The sequence below is a fragment of the Cryptomeria japonica genome, chromosome 7 (genome assembly GCF_030272615.1).
Source record: "Cryptomeria japonica chromosome 7, Sugi_1.0, whole genome shotgun sequence".
Taxonomy (NCBI): domain Eukaryota; kingdom Viridiplantae; phylum Streptophyta; class Pinopsida; order Cupressales; family Cupressaceae; genus Cryptomeria; species Cryptomeria japonica.
In genome coordinates, this window is record NC_081411.1 from 99,099,022 (window position 1) to 99,109,174 (window position 10,153).

Here is a 10,153-nt window from a genome sequence, read left to right on the forward strand (position 1 = left end):
GAAACTAAGAATGAAGTGCATGAAGAGTTACATCTAGTTCTATTTGTTGGTCTTCAAGATTCTTTCTTTGCAGATGTTGCACTTTATCTAAACTATGGAGAATGTCCTAAGCATTTGTCACTGAAGGAGAAACACAATTTGAGATTGAAAGATGCTAAGTATGTCATCTTTGGTGATGTTTTGTACAAGAAGGGATTGGATGGCTCTTTCTTACATTGTGTAGATAAGGAACATCGGGAGGCTCTTCTAAAAACATTTAATAATGAAGCTTGCTACGAACATTTTTATTTGACGGTGAGTGCTTATAAAATTTTTAGAAATTGTTACTATTGGCCAATCATGTTCAAAGATGCTTACACCTGGGTAGAAAATCATGAAAAAATGTAAGTTGTTCACATGAAAGCCACAACTTGCAGCATTTCCCCTTAGAACTGTTGTTATTGATGAACCATTTAAGTAGTGGGGGCTAGATTTCATAGGTCCACTATTGCCCATTTCAAGTGTTGGACATACACACATACTTACTGCAATAGATTATTTTACCAAATGGGTGGAAGTTGTTCTTGTACAAAAGACTACATTTGAAGTGGTTTATGATAAATTAAACATTTTCTAGTTCGCTTTGGAGTTCCTCAGAAGATAGTGACTGATAATGCTACAATTTTTTCCTCTACAAAAATCTCTATGTTTGGTTATGATCATGGAATTTATCTTGCCCACTCATCAGATTACTATCGGCAAGGCAATGGTCAAACGAAGTCCAACAATCAAAACTTGATAAACATTATGAAAAAGCTGGTAAGTGAGAATTCGAGGGAATGGAACAAGAAGTTGTATGAGGCTGTCTGGGTGGATAAGACGTCTCCTAAAAGGGAAATAGGGATGTCTCCTTTTGAATTGGTGTATGGTGTGGGAGTACAGTTATCTTTTCCTCTAGAACTAGTAGCTTCAAAATTACAAACAGCTGTTGAGGATGCATATTTTTCAGGATTCCCTAGAGAAAAGAATCACACATTTGATGAAGATAGAAGAGGAAAGGGATAAACTCATTGATCAGATCATTGAACACTAGGGTAAGTGCACCAAGATGGTGAACAAAAAAGTGGCCACATGCAAAAAAAAAAAAAATTTCTCATAACTCGTGCGTGTTTTGGAAATTCAAAAATGCGTTAGGTTTGGTAACACCAAGCCTAACCAAAAACAATTAAAAAGTAAAAAGTTCCTCAAAACCCGTACGAGTTTTCAGGAAAATTACATTTTATAATAAAAAATCAAAAGTTCCTCAAAACCCGCACGGGTTTTGAGGAAGATTATATTTTATAGTAAAAAATCAAAAGTTCCTCAAAACCTGTACTAGTTTTGAGGAACACTATTTTTTTATAATAAAAAATCAAAAGTTCCTCAAAACCCATACTGGTTTTGAGGAACATTATATTTTATAATAAAAAATGAAAAGTTCCTCAAAGCCCTTAAAGGGTTTTGAGGAACATTATACTTTTTAGAAACCTGTGGGTTATGGAAAACTATAAGTTTTTATCTTAGTTTTGCATAACCCGTACGGGTTATATAAAACTAGGAACCAAATAGGAAGTGGGGAGAGAGAGAGAGAGAGAGAGAGAGAGAGAGAGAGAGAGAGAGAGAGAGAGAGAGAGAGAGAGAGAGAGAGAGAGAGAGAGAGAGAGAGTAGGAAGAGTGATAGAATAGGATAAGGAGAGGGGGACAAAGAGAGTTAGAGACAGAGAGAAGGGGATAGGAAGAGAGGGAGAGAGAGAGAGAGAGAGAGAGAGAGAGAGAGAGAGAGAGAGAGAGAGAAAGAGAGAGAGAGAGTGGATGGAGAGGGAGAGATAGGGAGATTAGGAAAAAGAGAGGGGGAGAGAGAGAGAGAGTGGATGGAGAGGGAGAGATAGGGAGATTAGGAAAAAGAGAGGGGGAGAGAGAGATTGGGAAAAGGAGAGGGGGAGAGAGATTGGGAGAGAGAGAGAGAGAGAGAGAGAGAGAGAGAGAGAGAGAGAGATGTTACTACTTATCAAGTTTCCATTAGTTTTATATCCAAAGTCATTCTACATACTCTAGTCGGTTACTACTACCAAAATATTCAGTCGGTATGCACAAAACAGTCGGGTTATAGAAGAAAGTAGTCATAGAGCCTAGTATGCACTGAGTTGTCTACCAAGTATCATTCCATGTCTACCAAGCAGCAAAGATGATACACCGAGTGAAACGTGTTACCAAATTCATTGAACTTGGACACACATATGAAAATGTGTTACAAGATCGAGGAACATAGAACCGTTATCACGTTGGAAATTGCACTTAAAGATTGTGTATGATTTCGATGTCATTTATCCAATGAAATATTTTGTATAGTTATTCATTCGATAAATCATGTTTGTAATATCGAAGCAATAAATCAGATCATCGACATAAGAGATCTATTTATACAGCATGGATTAAGGATAAAAGTGTGAAAGACAGAGATATATAGAGGTGTATGAAGCAAGACATGTGTGATACATGAGAAAGCACTAAGTGTTATGACTGTTACAGAGACACAGAGGTCATTGAGAAGGATTTTAGAGAACAGTCAAAGAACAGAGTAAATAGAAGGGTTTACTGAGTTACTTTATGGGTTACCAAGGTATGCTATAAGCAAGGTAATCTTATTTGAGCACATAGAATCTGCTATAACATTCCAGATGTAAAGTTGCAGATATTTGTAATATATTCATTGTAATATTTAAGTTGTAAGAGAAACCTTTAACAGGGTAAAAGACTCTAACCAAGTCTATAAATTGTAAAGCCTTTAAACAGGTGCAACATTTAGATTAAGTGTTGCAAAATCCTGTAGCAAGGTAGATCTAACAAATCTTAATACTCCTAATAGGGTAAGCTATCAGAAATAGCTAAACATGTAGCTCTAACTGAGCACTCTTTATTATTGCAGTAGTGAAGTTGTGGGTGCCATCTCCACCGCAGTTTTTCTCTCTAACCAAGAGTTTCCGCATAACCAAAATATATGTGTTATGGAGTGAATCATGTATGATTGTTATTTATTTGTTTTAGCTTTATGTTATGTTGCAGCAATTTTTGGTTTATGCATAATAGTAAAGATGTTGATAAAAGTATTTGAAGTACTGATTCACCCCTCCCCTCTCAGTACATTAGCTTTCCATATTGGGCCAAACAATTAGTATTAGAGGTTCAATCTTAGAAAAAAGTTTAACAACCTAAAGAGAAAGATCCTATCAATGGAAGGCTATAAATGATCTCGGAGAATTGTGTATCTACAAAAAGAGTTGGATCATTCTAATCAAGTGATTGCAAACATGCAAAGACAAATGCAAAAATCATTGAAAGTGAGAAGAAGATTATCTGATGATTTGCAGGACTCTCAAGAGTTAGTGGAACAAATTGAGACATCATCTAAGAACAATATATTTGAAGAGACTAAAGAAATGATTGGATTATTGAAAGAAAAGAACAAAGCACTAGCTGATCAGCTAAAAGCAATGAAAAGAGGACATGAACATTTCAGCACACAGATGACTGAAAATCTTGATGCATTGAGGATAGCTGAGGATAAAGTAAGAGATCTAGAAAGAGAAAAACAATAGCTTGAAGCATTAGTATCTTAAAAGAATAATGAAATCATAAGGTTGACTAGGATTCAACAAAATCTGTCAGATCAATTAGGTTATGCACATCATGAAGCAAATTTGAAAGATGGTGAGAATCAAGCATTGAAACTTGAAATATCAAGGTTGACTAGTGAACTTGAAATAGAAAAGAAATCCAAGGAAACACTGAAGAAGAGCTATGAAGCATCAAATATGTTGGATGAGCAGCTAAATACAAAAAGACTCAACAAAGAAACAAGACTCGATTACAAAGGAAAAGACTCTACCGAGAAGGGAGTTCATACAACTCAGAGAGGAGAATCAAATCAAGCTAGAAACAAGAAGCACATCAAAAGAAAGAAGCCTATTTGTAACTACTATGGAAATCAAGGTCATACTCCTAACATGTGTCAGATCAAAAAAGGTAAGCAACTGAATGTCACTAAGTCTAATGGTTATTGTTACACTTGCAATAAATATGGTCACACATTTAACCAATGTAGGACAAAGTCTATTAACAATTATCAAAAGGAAAAATTCAAAGCGTTTTGTAAAAAATGCAATAGATATGGACATAGTACTGAGGAGTGTTGGCTTAAGAAGAAAAACTATATGTGGTTTGCACACCGAGCAAATACTAGAGGTTACCGAACTCACACAAATCCTTACCGACAATATTCTACAGTACCATGGGATTACAATACAAGGATATGGTGTGAATATTGTGGAAGATATGGACATATAAGTACCAACTGCTTTATAAGGTTTGGGATGAACAACTGAAGATCATAGAGAAATCCTAGTATGACATGTTTTCATTTTCAAAAAAATGGACACTTGGCTAGGGATTGTAGAGATCAACCTAGAGGAGACATTGAGGAAATAAAAGAAAAATTATAGATGATTTGGAAAAAGAAGGAAATTGTGTCAAATGAAGAAAACACCTTACCTACCGAGTTAGGTGCACCTATTCCAAATTAATCGGTAAAGGTATGAAGGGACTGCATTCTCTCAAAGGTCAAATCTTAATAGTTCCTATTTTGTTATGTACTTAATTCAAAATCTGCATAGCTAAGATGTATTCGTAAGTTTGAAATTCTATCAAAGTCTTTTTGAGCACTATACAGGAAGACTATCAAATCGGTAAATGAAGGAAGTCTGGTTACTCGGTTAAAGCACAAAAAAAGGGAAAGAAAGTTTAGTGGAACAGAGTGCATTTAATGTTTTTGACCTAACCTGCATGGAGCCCAATAAGGTATATTGTGTACTTAAAGCATTTACGTGGTCATTTTTCACTCACCAAGTTTTCAAGAGAACAAAGAAAAGCGAATCAAAGGCGATCAAACCTCCTCCAAAGAAAAATTCAAGGTATTTACATCAATCTCAATGCATTGTTAAGCTGGTTTACCGATCATATCAAGTTGTTATTATCTGCTAAGTGTGAAGCATCTACCATTTGAAAATCTTCAAACCCTAAGGATCTTTTGTTAATTCTTATCTGAAATCTGCAATGGCACCTAAGATCTAGAATCTTGTTGTTGTTGAGAACATCGAAAAGCCCTCACTAAAATACTCTTTAACTCCCAAAATTGCATCTGAACCGGATGACAAAACTACATTTTCACTCATCCCAGATAGAGATTTATTAGTCAAGGATGTGAGATTCTTCACCAAATGTCGAGTTGAAGAACTAGGTCAAGTTGAAATCAAAGACACATATGATGAATTGTGCACCGATGGTAAAATGAATAGCAAGTATGAGCACATTAAGATCAAGGGATTGACTGAAGCCCTAACCTATCCCTGTGTATTCAAACCCCAGTGGGTCAAGTTTTTTCTGAGCAGAGTTCATGATGACTTCATGTGGCTAGAAGAGCAACCGTTTAAGATCACCAAGTAAATCATTCATTTGATCACCGGTTACCCTATTTATGATCATGCCCGAGCTCAGAGAATGATATCATAGAAGGAATTGATCAGTTTAACCGGAGTAGAATCAGATTGCAGAGGACTGAAATTGAACAATGTCACTAATGCAGAACTAAAGTTTGCCATGAGAGTAATCAGTTACTGTTTCTTCCATTCAGCAAGGGAAAACAGTGTACCCTGTGCAACAGTAGACTTCGCATATAAAATTGTGAAGAAAGGCATGAAAATTGATTTATGTGAGGTGTTTCTGAAAAACCTATTTGAGAATTTGAACACCATAAGGAAGCCAAAGAAGAACAATTCGGCCAATACACTAAAGTTTGGATCACTGTTAATATGCATGTTTTTCTATTTTAAAAAATTCTTTCCATCAATAGGTAAAGTTGTTTGGGAACTACACCAACCAATCACCCATCACATCAATGAATTCATGAAGAAGCTAGGTGATAATTTTAATGATATTATGGATGATTATTTCAGCAAGTTTCAAGAAAGGATGCATAACAGGTACCAGATTCCACCCAAGCTAGTGGAGAAATACAAAGATGACATATGTTTTGAAGTAGACATTGATTACTATTATGTGAATGCTGTGGAACCAAGAACTCAATCTTTTCCACCTATGGGTTACGAGATTGATTTTGACCTCACACAACAACAAATAGATGCATTTATTACATTGCCAAGGCATGCTACCAAGATGAGGTATGGAACATATGAAGAAGTGAAGGAAAAAGTAAAAATGAGCATTGTAGTACCCAAAGCTACAAGGAAGGCAACAAAGATGATAAAGGCATTAACGGAGAAATTTGGAGAAGATTCTTCCTCCACACCTGGCAAAGGCACTATAGCCATTACCGAAGAGGAATCTGAAGCCCAAGAGGTAGCTATAACACTGAGCATCGAATTGCCTAAGGGAAAAGTGTTGAAAAGAAAGAAACAAGATACATCAAAGGCCTCACTGACTCCTCTAGCAAAGCGACCTAACATAAGAGCATCTGCAGCTTCATCGAGTAAGAAAACAAAGAGTGTTGCCGCACCCAAGATAAAAAAAACTTACAAGAAATCTACTCAGAGACTCATTTTGGCAAAAGAGTCTAGTGATAGTGAATCTGAAGATGCAAGCAAATTTCAGATTATCAAGAGCAAGAAGGTAAATGTACATAGTGTTGAATTTTTTTGTGCTAATCTGAAGCAATATGGTGGATTTGGATCATTCAGATATGTTAAGTATGAATCTAGAAATGATGCTGAAAAGAGACAACTAGAAGAAGTTGTCATCTACACACTTCTGAAATTTCGATTGGTCCCATTGGAAGTATCCAATTCTCTTCGAAAAGAATTGTATGTGCATATTGATAACAGGTGGAAATATGCAATGGACTTGGAAAAATAGATTAGAGAAAGAAGTCTGGTACATCTCTTTCCAGACATGTCGGTAGATGAAATCAAAGAAAATCTGACAAACTACCACAAAAACTTCCTAGTCAAGCAAAAAGCTTTAAAATTGATGACTGGACTTTATCTAGAAGTAGAGAAAGAGACCAAGGAAAAGTGGCAGGAAATATTTCGCATCAAGGTTGCTGGGTGAGCAAGTTGCAGTTGAAATGACTTGATGTCACCGAGAAAGACCTTACTGACACCATACAAGTAGATGAAGATATCATGGATATAGAGGCACCTGAACAGGAAATGATAGAAGGGAACGCTTATGCCCAACTTGTATCCAGTGAGTCAATCTTGGAATAAGTTTAGCCCTATCCTCCGGTCAATCAACCTATCTCAACCAAGGCCCCTTAGGATATGGAGCAAGGCACCGAAGGTCAGAAGTCTACATCAGGAGAAGGTACTTCTCAAGAATAGACCTCACAAGCACCCTTCTAGCACTGAAAATGTTGCAACCGAGACACCAAGTACAACGACACCAAAGGACACTACAGAGGCTAAAGAAACTGACCAAAGTGTTGCCTCTACCAAGCAACCTACCGAGGGTCATCAAGCCTCACAAGACATTGTCCTAGTTCAATCAGTGAAAGGTAAAGAAAAGAAGATGAAAAAGCATAGTTTTAAAGTAGATTTGTCAAAACCAATAGTGTTGCCCAATGTTGATATATCCAAATTAAAGGGGCAAGCACTCATTGATTTCGGTGAACTATGCAAAGACAAAGCCGAACAAGAGAAGCAAATGGCTATTCAAAAGAAAAATAAAGTACTTCAAAAGGTGAAAGCACTCTTAACCGACATGCTACCTAAAGCTACAGTGACAACAGATGCAACCATCCATGTACAACTGGATGAACTCCTAACCAAGATAGAGACATCTGGAGTAGATGCATCAGATATTTGAGCAAATTAAAGGACAAGGAAGAAGGCTCACTACAAAAATGATTGAAGAAGTACAGAAAGCTATTGCCATTGGCAAAGTTAAACTTGTCAAATTTATTACTGAGTTGACCCCTCAACTCAAGCACATTCTTTATTTATTTCAGAAACTCTATACATTCTCTTTATTTATTAAAGATATCAAGAATAAAACTGAAGTGATTGAGAAAGAGATCACCGATCTCTCTAATAAGCTAACCACTAAGCCTAATTCCATTCAGAATTTTTATACCAAGCTACAATAGCTCATGGCTCAACAATTGGAACTAAGGAATGAAGAACACAAGATAAGGATGGACATAATGACACTTTAGACATTATTCCTTCCTCATCTTTCCTCCGTCCAAGAACAGATCAACAATGGCTACATCCCTATCCACTCAACAAGAGGGGAAGCACATTATATGGACTCATTTCACTATTAGCTAACATTACAACTCAGAATTCACTCATGGATAGTGTTTAAAGATGCCCTCTCTGCCGCTCTCACCGATGCCCGAACAAAGTACAAATCCATTTTTGACTAATTGCCACCACTGAATGGTAACTAAATTTTGATGTTTTGTCAAAAAGGGGGAGTGATATAGTATCAAAGCATCAAAGTATCAAATAAAAGGAGTGTAGTATATAGGGGGAGTATATACCGAGGCAAAACAGAGTATTCAAATACAGAGAACCAAGCAGTGAAACCGAACAGTTTTCACAAAAAATTGATCACCGAGCATACAAAATCAGAGTTTTGTATAGTATAGTGATAAGGGGAGTATATCTAAATATACTATTTCATTGACTAAAGTATATATTGTGTGTTTAGTCAAATTTTGTAAAGTATATAGATTATTGAGTTATGACTTTGAAAGTAGTTTTGTCAAACATCTCAACTAATGTCAAAAGGGGAGAATGTTACTACTTATCAAGTTGTCATTAGTTTTATATCCAAAGTCATTCTATATACTCTAGTCGGTTTACTACTACCAAAATATTTAGTCGGTATGCACAGAACAATCGGTTATAGAAGAAAGTAGTCACAGAGCCTAGTATGCACCGAGTTGTCTACTGAGTATCATTCCATGTCTACCGAGCAACAAAGATGATACAGCAAGTTGATATACATTGAGTGAAACGTGTTACCAGATTCATTGAACCTAGACACACATATGAAAACATGTTACAAGATCGAGGAACATAGAACCATTATCACATTGGAAATTGCACTTAAAGAATGTGTATGATTTTGCAGTCATTTATCCAATAAAATATTTTGTATAGTTATTCATTCGATAAATAATGTTTGTAAGATCGAAGCAATGAATCAGATCACTGACATAAGAGATCTATTTATGCAGCATGGATTAAGGATAAAAGTGTGAAAGACAGAGATATATAGAGGTGTATGAAGCAAGACATGTGTGATACATGAGAAAGCACTAAGTGTTATGATTGTTACAGAGACACAAAGGTCATCGAGAAGGATTTCAAAGAACAATCAAAGAACAGAGTAAATAGAAGGGTTTACTGAGTTACTTTATGGGTTACTGAGGTATGCTATAAGCAAGGTAATCTTATTTGAGCACATAGAATCTGCTATAACATTCCAGATGTAAAGTTGCAGATATTTGTAATAATTTCATTATAATATTTAAGTTGTAAGAGAAACCTTTAACAGGGTAAAAGACGCTAACCAAGTCTATAAATTGTAAAGCCTTTAAACAGGTGCATCATTTAGATTAAGTGTTGTAAAATCCTTTAGCAAGGTAGATCTAACAGATCTTAATACTCCTAATAGGGTAAGCTATCAGAAATAGCTGAACATGTAGCTCTAACTGAGCACTTTTTATTATTGCAGTAGTGAAGTTGTGGGTGCCATCCCCACCATAGTTTTTCTCTCTAACCAAGAGTTTTTGCATAACCAAAATATATGTGTTATGGAGTGAATCAAGTATGATTGTTATTTATTTGTTTTAGCTTTATGTTATGCTGCAACATTTTTTCGTTTATGCATAATAGTAAAGATATTGTTGATAAAAGGATTTGAAGTACTAATTAACCCCTCCCTTCTCAGTACATTAGCTTTCCATATTGGGCATAACAAGAGAGAGAGAGAGAGAGAGAGAGAGAGAGAGAGAGAGAGAGAGAGAGAGAGAGAGAGAGAGAGAGAGAGAGAGATGACAGGATTAAGAGAGGGCGAGGAAGATAGAGAGAGTAAGGAGTAGGAAGAGAGGGAT